This window comes from Gopherus flavomarginatus, chromosome 10 (assembly GCF_025201925.1).
Source record: "Gopherus flavomarginatus isolate rGopFla2 chromosome 10, rGopFla2.mat.asm, whole genome shotgun sequence".
Taxonomy (NCBI): domain Eukaryota; kingdom Metazoa; phylum Chordata; order Testudines; family Testudinidae; genus Gopherus; species Gopherus flavomarginatus.
This window is the reverse complement of record NC_066626.1, coordinates 46,171,562-46,183,886: the sequence shown is the minus strand read 5'-3', so window position 1 is coordinate 46,183,886 and position 12,325 is coordinate 46,171,562. Positions and strand designations below refer to the sequence as shown.

The window sequence follows — 12,325 nt, the reverse complement described above, 5'->3', positions numbered from 1 at the left end:
GTTCCAGGAGGAAAAATATAATCTGGCTGGAAAGGGATGGGCGGGGGAGGGGGGGGAGGTAGCAGCTTAGTAGTCCTCCACTTCTACCTCCTGAAGAACTTCTTGTAAGAACTTCTCTTATTTCTCTCCCAGTGGCAGTAATCATGATAGTTGTGTCTGTGTGCCTGTGCTCTGCTACTATCTGGCTGGATAATTCTTCAGAAAATAGCTCTCTGTGGTCTTTGTATCAACATCTTTGTGATGTTTAACCTATAGGTGCTTGTTTCAAATTTGGTTTGCTCTGGGGTTTCTCTACTAGAGACTCGGAGTGCTGAATGTATTGATGAACTCCTAGAGTTTCCCAGGTATAGAGTGCTGTGATGCTCTGACAGGGGATATTCTGGAGGGGAGTTTTAACAGCAGTGGATTGAGTGCCCACACCCATCAAAATTAGCAAGATAAATTAATTAAATCAGACTCCAAACCAAAAAAAGCCAAGTTACACAGTGCAGGATGGTTTTGGTGGTCCCAGCATAAACTAAGGATATAATGGGCATGCAGATCAATCTCCCCTCTCTCTGTTAGATGTAGTTCCCTCCAAAGGAGAGCTGAGACCCACTGGGGGCCAGTGTGAAGACGACTGTCTTGCCAGGGTTCACACTACAATTCATTTGTGGATGAATGGCTGGTTATAGTCTGCCAATCAGGCAACCGTCATACACACTTTTTTTTTTTTAAAGAAAATAATTATAGGTATCTGGTGGAATCCACCTTTAAACAGTTCATATCCTGTAAGGTAAGGTATATCGCTTTGATATAAGAACTGGAGAGTTCATTGTTTCCCGTTAATGTTCTCATGAACTCATTTTGCTATATAATTTTACTTTGATGCCAAGTGAATGTACTCTGATCTTAATGGACTATTTGAACTACAATTATATAGCTAAAATTTAAAATACACCCATAGTCTGAAAAATGCTCAGGACAGTTTGATGCATGGTCAAAAGTGGAGCTGAACTTTCATTTTAGCAAATCCTTCCATACCTGGTCCTGGATTCCCTGAAGTGCAAAAAATAGGAAGGGAGTAAGAAGAAAATGCAAGAGCTGAGACAGGATATGATTAAGATATGAGCAAAAACTTCAAAAAAGCAATCAAGGTAAGAATGAATCCTGTCAATGTTTCAGAGGTGAAATAGGCAGATATATAGACAAAAATGCATTACAGAACAGAAATTTTGGGGGTTCAGATGAAGATTTATAACAAGATTTTCTGCTTCTGGAGTAAAACTAGCATTGAGTTAAGGGAAGTATTAGCAGAGCCAGAGACATGAGACAAAGTTTATTACCTAGAAGTAGGAACTCCGAGTTTAAAACATTCAGTATTAGAAAATTGTAGGGGTAATTAAGAGCCAACAAAGAGAAGACAGGCAGATAAATGGGAGACAGAAGGACCAGAGAATGAGCTGAGGAAGATGAAAAGCAGAGTGTTAATGTATATAACAGTGATGCTCAAAGTTGAAGCTAGAAAAAGAAGTCTCAGAGAAAGGGAAAATGGCTCCTTCCTCCTTCCTCAAAAACAGTATAATCATTTTTATTTTTGCTAAATTGCTATGCCATTGGACTGGAACAATGGACTATGTATTCTAGAATCGTGCCTCTGGCAGTGACCTGTATCTAATACCTTCAGAGAAATGCAAAAATCCCACAATGCACAAGATATTGTACAATACCTTACTGTGGGAAAAATTTCTACCTAATCCCAACTGGTGGTCAGTTTATGCCTTAAAGTATGAGAACTGATGGCTCTTGTAAATATTTAATTTAGCTAGTGCAACTGCAGCTGCTATTTTTATTCATATAATTTTCTAATCTCTTTTTAAATTTTACTAAACTGTTTGATTTAATAAGAACCTACAGTTCTTCTTCGAGTGCTTGCTCATATCCATTCCAATTAGGTGTGCGCGCGCCGCGTGCACGTCCGTCGGAGACTTTTTACCCTAGCAACACTCGGTGGGCCAGCAGGTCGCCCCCTGGAGTGGCGCCGGTATGGCGCCTGATATATACTCCTGCTGGCCTGCCCGCTCCTCAGTTCCTTCTTACCGCCCGTGTCGGTCGTTGGAACTGTGGAGCACGGCTAGCCGTTCTCCACCTCCCTAGCATTTCACTCTTCTGCAGTCTAGTGTATATAGTTCAGTTATTATAGTGATAGTTGTAGTTATAAAGTTAAGTAAGTATAGTTGTAAATAGTTATACAGAGGATCGGGGGTTCGCCCCTTTTTCCTCCCCACGGTGCCGGGGCCCATGCCCGGTTCACCCGGCTTTAAGCCTTGTGCGGCCTGTCATCGGCCGATGCCAACAGGAGATCCGCACGACTCCTGCCTGAGGTGCCTAGGCGAGTCCCACCTTGTGGACAAGTGTCGGATCTGCAAGGCGTTCAAGCCCCGAATGAAGAAGGAGCGGGACAGTCGCCTGAAGCAGATCCTGATGGAGGCAGCACTGACTCCCCCACCGTCGGCACCGACTCCGGCACCGGGACCAAGTGTCGCCTCCGCTCCGGACCACCCGGCGCCGGCGAAGGCTCCAACTTCCTGCTCGGCACCGGCCCGGCACCCTAGCCGGCACCGCTCCCTCTCCCCGAGGAGCAAGAAGCACAGGGCTCCTGCGGTGCCTACAACTGCACCGCAGTCTGAGCGTGCCTCAAAACCTGACCGCCCGGCACCGTCATCCGCCGCGGCACCGAGCGTCTTCACACCGTCAACTCTGGCCCCTCAGAGACCGTTGAGTCCGGTGCCCTTCAGCTCCCCAGTGAGGACAGGGGTCGAGCTTGTCGCGCCCTCCACGCCAGAGACCTTCTCAGCGGCACGCGACATCATCTCATTGACAGAGCCCGAGCTGCCCCAATCCCCGGCACCGCCGGTGCGGGTTATCCAATCGCTGGGCAAGCCCGCCATGGTATGACTGCGTTTGCCGGGTACTACCGGGCATCGGTCCCGTTCCAAATCGAGGGACCACTCCCAGCGTCGCCGCTAGAGATCTAGACGCCGCTCGCAGTCCCGGGACCGCTACCTGCGGCACCGGTCGTACTCGCGGCACCGTTCAAGATCCCGGTTGCCGTCGTACTACTCTCGGCACCGGTCTAGATCGCGGCACCGACGTTCATACCGCAGCCGATCCCGGCATGGCAGTGGACGGCACCGGTCGACCTCCTGGCACCGAGCCGGTAGCAGGTCCCGGTCTAGATCACGGTACCGCCATGACTCCCGGTACCGTTCACCGGCACCGCGCAGCAACGTCGGGATACGCAGAGGCCTGCCACAGTCATCGGTGGCTCCTCCATGGCCTTCGAGGCACTCGTCCACTTCTTCCCATATGGACAGCGCCTCTTACGGGGATTCGGATGTGCACGCCCGCACGGACCAGGGTCCACCTCAATGATCCTTTTGGACGCCCTGGGCATACCACCAACCCAGGGTGAACCTTCGGGACAAGCTCGCTCCAACCCATCGGAGCGTCGTGCACCAGAGGCCACAATCAGTCGCCCCCCCCCCAGGTATGGAGGAAGACCCCATGGATACCCTGGGGCAGCAGGATGCCCGGGAAACGGAGGCCCCTCTGGACGAGGCTTCCGTGCAAGAACACTCCTCCCTGGGGTGTCTTCATCCTCGTCCCCGGATGAGGCGGTAGCGGGCACATCTTCATCAGGGCCCCCGCCGATCGATCTCCGGGCACATCAGGACCTGCTGAGGCGAGTGGCCCAGAACATAAACCTTCCTGTAGAGGAAGTCCCGGAAGTAGAGGACTCGGTAGTAAGCATCCTCTCGGCGGAGGCACCGACCAGGGTAGCCCTCCCCTTCATTAAGTCGATCCAGGCGAAGGCGGACACCATCTGGCAGTCTCCGGCCTCCATTCCACCCACTGCCCGCGGCATGGAAAGGAAGTATATGGTACCATCCAAGGGGTATGAGTACCTCTACGTACACCCCGCTCCCTGCTCCGTGGTGGTACAGTCAGTCAACAAGCGGGAACACCACGGCCAACAGGCTCCTGCACCAAAATCCAGGGAAGCCAGGCGCATGGACTTGCTGGGCCATAAAATTTATTCTGCTGGAGGCCTTCAGCTCCGTGTGGCGAACCAGCAGGCCCTCCTGAGCCGTTACAGCCACAACACCTGGGAGGCTGTCGGCAAATTTACGGAGCTGCTTCCCCAGGACTCACGCCAGGAATTTTCATCTCTCCTGGAAGAGGGCAGGAGGGTCGCCAGAACCTCGCTACAGGCGTCCTTAGATGCCGCAGATTCAGCAGCAAGGACTCTGGCGTCGGGCGTAGCCATGCACCGTATATTGTAGCTGCAGTCTTCCAGACTACCGCCGGAGCTACAATACACGATCCAGGACCTGCCATTCGACGGGCAGGGCCTCTTCTCTGAAAAGACGGATCCCAGGCTACAGAGCCTGAAGGATAACCGGGTCATCATGCGTTCACTGGGAATGCACACGCCCCAGACTCAGAGAAGGCCATTCCGCCCCTACCATCAGCGCACTTACCCCCCGCCTCGCCCCAGACAAGATTTCAATCGGAGGCGAGGACGGCCAAATCATAGACAGCAGTCAGGTCCTCAAAGAGGTAACACGTCTGGGTCCGAAAAGCCACCACAGGGACCCAAGGCGAACTTTTGAAGGTGCGCCCGAGAGCAGCTTACCAATCCCCTCTCTGGATCCACTTCATTTCCTCAACCGCCTCCGCCACTTCCTACCGTCATGGTCCCAGCTGACTTCAGATCGTTGGGTCCTGAGCACGGTGCAGTTTGGTTACCATCCTCAGTTTGTTTCTCCACCTCCCTCCCATCCTCCCTCCTCGTCCCTCTTCAGGGACCCCTCTCACGAGCAACTTATCGTCCAGGAGGTTCACAAGCTCCTGTCCATTGGGGCTATAGAGGAGGTGCCAAGGGAGCTAAGGGGCAAGGGGTTTTATTCCCGGTACTTCTTAATCCCCAAGTCAAAAGGGGGCCTACGACCCATCCTGGACCTGCGAGGCCTGAACAAATTCATCAAAAAGTTCAAGTTCCGCATGATAACCTTAGGAACCATCATCCCTTCCCTGGATCCCGGAGATTGGTACGCCGCTCTCGACATGAAGGATGCATACTTCCACATTGCGATCTTCCCCCCGCACAGACGGTATCTCCGCTTTGTGGTGAATCAGGACCACTACCAGTTCACGGTCCTCCCCTTTGGGCTCTCCTCGGCCCCCCGGGTATTCACCAAGTGTATGGCGGTCATCGCTGCTGCCCTGCGACGTCATCGTATCCATGTCTTCTCTTACCTCGACGACTGGCTCATTCGAGGCACGTCGGAAGCGCAGGTGACCGGGCACATTACCATCATCACGGAGCTGTTTGCGAGCCTAGACCTGACCATCAATCCGGGCAAATCCACTCTGGTGCCTACGCGGAGCATAGAATTCATAGGGGCAGTGCTGGACTCCAACCTCGCGACGGCCAGCCTCCCCCGGCACCGATTCCAAGCCATAGTGTCCACGGTCACAAGCCTGCGGGCCTTCCCGACCACATCTACTCGAACGTGCCTCGCTCTCCTGGGGCACATGGCCGCATGCACCTTCGTCACCAGACATGCAAGACTCCGCATGCGCCCGTTGCAGACCTGGCTCGTGTCGGTCTATCGACCAGGCAGGGATGCCATAGACAGAATCGTAACGATTCCACCGAATGTTCTAGGCTCCCTAGACTGGTGGACAATGCCCTCCCAAGTGTGTGCGGGCCTACCGTTTCACGCCCCACAGCCCTCAGTGTCCCTGACAACGGACGCATCATCGCTGGGCTGGGGTGCGCACCTGGGGACCCTGCGTACACAGGGTCTGTGGTCACAGAGAGAGTTGACTCTTCACATCAATGTGCGGGAGCTACGGGCAGTTCGCCTCGCATGCCAGACATTCCAACGCCATTTGCACGGTCGTTGTGTCGCGGTATTCATGGACAACACAACGGCCATGTATTACATCAACAAGCAGGGCGGGACCCGGTCCTCCCCGCTGTGTCAGGAAGCAATACGTCTGTGGGACTTTTGCATAGCCCACTCTATTCATCTAGTGGCCTCCTTTCTCCCGGGAGTGCGGAACACCCTGGCGGATCACCTGAGCAGATCCTTTCTGTCCCACGAATGGTCCATCCGTCCGGACGTCCTCTATGTCATTTTCCAGAGGTGAGGGTTTCCCCAGATAGACCTGTTCACCTCCAGATCGAACAGGAAATGCCAGGTGTTCTGCTCTCTACAAGGTCGCTCCCCGGGCTCCCTGTCGGACGCGTTCCTCATACCGTGGATGGGTCGTCTTTGCTACGCCTTTCCACCCTTCCCTCTCGTCCATCGAGTCCTCATCAAGGTCCGGAGAGACAAGGCCCGCCTCATCCTGATCGCTCCGGCGTGGCCGTGGCAGCCTTGGTACACCGTGCTGCTCGATCTGTCCCTGGCGAATCCAATTGCCCTACCTCTTTGGCCGGACCTGATCACGCAGGACTTCGGCAGGATGCGCCATCCGGATCTACCGTCCCTCCATCTATCTGCATGGCTCCTGGCTGGTTAAGCCAGTCCGAGTTGCGCTGTTCCGTTGCAGTACAACAAGTGTTGTTGGGCAGCAGGAAGCCTTCCATGCGTTCAACCTACCTAGCGAAATGGAAACGCTTCTGCTCCTGGTGCAGTCAGCACGGCCACGACCCACTCGCCGTGCTAGTCCCCACCATCTTGGACTACGTGTGGTCTCTCAAGCAGCAGGGCTTGGCGATCTCCTCTCTACGCGTCAACCTCGCGGCTATATCCACCTTCCACCCAGGCGAGGCTGGCAAGTCCGTATTTTCTCACCCAATGGTGTCAAGATTTATCAAGGGCCTGGAGCGACTCTACCCTCAGGTCAAACGGCCTACCCTTACTTGGGACCTGAACCTGGTTCTAACCAGGCTCATGGCGCCCCCCTTCGAGCCCTTAGCCACATGCTCACTGCTGTACCTATCCTGGAAGGTGGCCTTCCTAGACGCTATTACGTCGGCCTGGCGAGTCTCGGAGCTTCGGGCTCTGACCGTGGACCCTCCGTATACGGTGTTCCATAAGGACAAGGTACAGCTGCGACCGCACCCAGCATTCCTCCCTAAGGTCGTCTCCGCTTTCCATATTAACCAAGACATCTTCCTGCCAGTCTTTTACCCAAAGCCGCATTCATCCCGAAGAGAGCAACAGCTCCACTCCTTGGATGTCCGAAGGGCTCTCGCGTTCTACATTGAGAGAACTAAACCTTTCTGGCGTTCACCACAATTGTTTGTGGCAGTAGCGGAATGCATGAGAGGCATGGCAATCTCCTCCCAGCGTATCGCTTCCTGGGTCACGTCCTGCATCAGGACCTGTTACGACTTGGCCAGTGTGCCAACGGGACCCCTTACCGCCCATTCTACCAGGGCTCAGGCTTCCTCGGCCGCATTTTTGGCTCATGTCCCCATACAGGAAATCTGCCGTGTGGCCACATGGTCTTCTGTGCACACCTTCGCATCACACTATGCGCTGGTACAGCAAGCTAGAGACGATGCCGCTTTTGGCGCAGCGGTTTTACAGTCCGCAACATCTCACTCCGACCCCACCGCCTAGGTAAGGCTTGGTAATCACCTAATTGGAATGGATATGAGCAAGCACTCAAAGAAGAAAAGACGGTTACTCACCTTTGTAACTGTTGTTCTTCGAGATGTGTTGCTCATATCCATTCCACACCCGCCCTCCTTCCCCACTGTCGGAGTAGCCGGCAAGAAGGAACTGAGGAGCGGGCGGGCCAGCAGGGGTATATATCAGGCGCCATACCGGCGCCACTCCAGGGGGCGACCTGCTGGCCCACCGAGTGTTGCTAGGGTAAAAAGTCTCCGACGAACATGCACACGGCGCGCACACACCTAATTGGAATGGATATGAGCAACACATCTCGAAGAACAACAGTTACAAAGGTGAGTAACCGTCTTTTTCCAGAGCAACCTTAACCCTGCTTTTTAACACATACTCATTACATGATTAAGTCTCTTTGAAGGAATAATATAGAAAAAATGTTTCTTTTACATCCTTTTCTACACTATACACTATCTGCCAACCAGTATGTCAAATTGACTGAAGTTATATGATAATGTAATGAAAGACACTATTGTAAATGCACATGGAAAAGGAAACAAAATAACTAGTTGATGCGGGAAACCATCTCAGAATTTCCTAATTTTTGTGAAAATACAATCTTACTATTACAATAATGTAGCTTTATTGATCTTAATTTATTTGCTTTTTTTTAAAATTATGGTAAAAAGAAAACATACAATGTATTTCAATAAGTATTTAATAAAAACCATGCTTATTTCAATTTATGTTCTTCAAAAATGACTGAATGAATTTTCATTAAAATCCAATAAAAAAAAAACCTGATAAGAAACATGAGGAAATTCAGCTAGGTAAGTTATTTCTTCAGAGAGTTATAAACCATTCTTCTAAATGTAAAGTCAACTAGAATTACTGGCTGTTATGAGAATGATCACAGACTACTAATATATTCATTTTATGATTTTTGAAGACTTACAGACAGAATCTTGACAGAGTTAATTTTTGTACATTTTTGTAATTGAAGGGTTGGTTCCTAAGATGCTGGGGTCCTGGTTGACTGTTTAGAAATCTGGGTTGGTAAATAAGATCAGATTTCTCAAAGAAAAAACTCCCAAATGATATAACTGTCTGATCAACAACATATTATAGATAGACAGATTTCCAACAAACTCATAATCTAAATGGAAGGGGAAACTTATACAACTGTTCAAACTTAGAATACAAAGACCTCGAAGGTGACAAAAATACTCAGTTAAAGCTAATGCAGTTTAGCTTGATGCATCATTCATACTGGAACCATCAAAAGTAAACTGATTAAACCTGTAAGACTCTGGCCTATTCCAGTGATGTTCTCATCCATCTGGTGATCTAACACTTGTGTTCTAGAGCTGTATTCAAGTAATTGTGTTTTGAAAGGATATGACAATGAATGCATATTTTTAAATCAGTGATGTGCCTCCTGTGTAATGTTTCTAAACTTCAAGGATTAACAAAAGACAAAATTATATAAGATTGTTATTGGCATTTTAACTGCTGAGAATATCTTCATAAGAACAAGGAAAACTTTCATTTCTAACAGAGATGGGCTCCTATAAGAAAAATTCCAGATTGTAGGTGATAATGATAAGTTTGAAAATACCTCAGGATCTATTAGCAATATCTCATCAGAGGACCTAATTCTTCCCATCATACTTTCTATCTTGTTTTTCCCCTCTTTAGCTCTTCTGTTCTATGAAGGGTAAGATGATTTTATAAGTTATGTTTAAAGAAAGGAATGTGATGTCTCAGTTTTAGAAATGTGACCTGTGTGCTTATGATGAGTTCTTTCAGTAAACTGATCCATTTTTTCAGTGTATGCATTTTAACAAACTCCAGCAAACATGAAATTAAATAATATATAGAAACTGATTATACAATTATCTATTCCTGTGAATATTCAATTCATAGCACTGTGTGTGCTGACTGTAAATAAATTAATATACTGTGCATGCTCTGCATGCCACTTTAAAATGCTCATAACTGCAGACCAAATATCTTCAAACAATGCAAAGCACACATCTTCTTTCAGAACTACATAGATGACAGATTAGAAGTTTAACTCAAACCCATTTGTGATAGAGCCAAGTGAAAAAAAGAGCATCTAAAAATGTCTTAAGCACTGAGAAACTTTCCTCCTGCAACACTAGCTCTGATAACTCAATACAGTTAAAATGATTTTCACACAAGTTTCCACAGAAATGTATTTCTATGCTGAGATCAAATATGAAAAATTTCAGTTCCAAAGGTATTTTTTGGGAAAGGTCAAAGCAATTAAAAACAGGGGTGTAGAATGGACGTATCAACTATAATAATACTATTGGGACATTCAAATTAGAACACTCCCCTCTGGCCCCACTCCATGTAGTAACTAGACATAGTGAAAGGATTAAGGGTAGCAAAGGGGAGAATACAGTACCCATAATAAAGGGTTGAGGGGAGGAACCAGCACTCCACCCCATCCAAGTTGAAGAAAGATTATCCTATATGAAATAGAAATATATAGTTTACTATTAATTAGGTATCTGTAGTGACCGAAACACTTGGTGTTACACTTTATAATTTAGCAGTATGTGATACTGTCAATTTTCTTTTAAGTCTAGAATGCTCTTGAAAAATAAGGTGTTCAAGCCTAATATCATTTCCCTGGTAAGTGGATCTCAGAAATATCTATTGAATTTTAGGAGTATATTTAAGACATCAATTACTGTTATTTAATTTTACATGTTGAGAAATTGGACTGGAAATTTGAAATACAGTAAATGTTTAAAGCCATCAGCCAGAAATGTGCATAAAACATGCAAAACTGAAAGAAAATTGTCTTCGGCCTGCTACTACTTTTCTAATGCAGAAATCAAGCACGGCACGACATGCTTTATTCATTGAAGCTACAAACACATGCGTTATTATTACCTAAACCAATTAGACAAAGCAACATATATTTGATTTTCTACATCTAAAATAGCATACAAATTCAGAACTAGTGCAAGAGCATTATGTTACAAAGAGTTATAAGAAGCTTAACATAAAAGCAATGGGTATATTCAAATCTTAGTTTGCAAGTAGTTATCATCATTAATCTACATGCATTGAGATGTGAACATAACCCTAAATCTGTGACTGAGATTTAATTTAAATGAAAGCAATTCTTTACTTTGCCTTCCAGCATCTGGGTGGAGTTAGGTTGTTTTTGAAGTTCATTGTTTTCAAGTATTAAACACTGCTCAGAATACAATGCAACAATCCTATTTCAGATGGTCTTATTCTGGTGAAACTCATTCCTGTGCACGGGGCTAGCACAGTCTATGGAACACTTAAGACCTATATTTACCTAAATGGCTCATAGGCCTTGTGCCAGGCCTCTGAACAAGGAATAATATTTGCAACATAGAATAACCAAGTTAATCTATAACTATATCATATAAAATATTAGTGAACAATGAGATGTATACATTAGAACCAACAGCACGGATTAGATTCATTCGGATTTTACTGACTTGGTAAAAGGTTGAAAAAGCACTTTTGTTGAAATTTTCACTCTCCCCCAATTCACTAAAACAGAAGACAGGACATCTAAACTAGATTTCTGATATCAGATTTTTCTTTAAATTGGCAGAGTTCCACTAGAATCAATGGGACCACACCAATTTACTCCAGCTGAGAACCTGACTCCTGATTTTTGAGAATTTAACAGTCTCTTATTTACAGAGGCTTTGTGGAATAAATTTCATTCCTTTCCAGAAAATACTCTGCATCTTTTTGAAGGTGGTAAAAAATCTTAAAACTAAAAAGACACTTGCTGAATCAAAAATCAGCCAGTTTTGCCACAGTTCATTGTAGGTATAAGCAATGCAAGAAAGCAAAGAGGTTTAATTTCTCCCCTCAAATTTACTATTTCCTGCAAGCAGACAAAAGAAACACTGCAGTACTTGACCCAGCTCTTAGCCTATTACATTTTGCTAATTTACCAATTCACAAATTTATAATTTTAAGGACTTTGCTAAATTAAGACATGGTCATCTGAAACTGAAATTCATGAATCTAGTCATGTTTTAGTTAATAGTTTTTTCTTGTGAAGTCTGAAGTAAAGATATCTAATGTGATGGATACAATTTGAGAACCTCACTTCTAACAATTTGAATTTGATTTCATGATACTAGTGTGGAGTTAACGTATATCTAAATACAATTTAGACAGTACATTGCAAACTGTCTATTTTATTAGATTAGATCTGGTTTTAACATTATCAGAAAGCTGCTTCCTCTTATGTTTCCATGAAGTGGAAAAATCATTCTCTTAAAATTAAATAGATTTCAGTAACATGCACATTGAGCTAGCTTGTATTCAGCAGCTACAAGGAACAGAAAATAGTAGACAAAGGAAACACTGAGTAAAAAGAGACCATTTCTTGTGTGAGATGGAGAACAGTGATTCTAACTTACTCAAAATAGGAACTAAATATAATGTGTATAATGTAGTGTGTGTGTAGTACAGGATATTTCCTGGAGTCAGCAGAAAATAATTTATCGTAAAATAACTAATCTCATCAAGAAAAATAATCCAGAAAAATAATTCATATTTTTTCTCATGTGTCTGTCAGCCACTGACAGAAATAGATGTAAAACTACTAACTGGGCCAAATTCAACACTGGTGCGATCTAGTGAACTTCAACAGAGTT

The 12,325-nt window shown here is 46.3% G+C and overlaps 1 protein-coding gene across 11 annotated transcripts in view; it reads right to left on the bottom strand.

Annotated features, from left to right (window-relative positions):
• Positions 1-12,325, bottom strand: part of LOC127030195 (sodium channel protein type 1 subunit alpha) — a 358,700-nt gene that overhangs the window by 36,216 nt on the left and 310,159 nt on the right. The window lies entirely within an intron of this gene.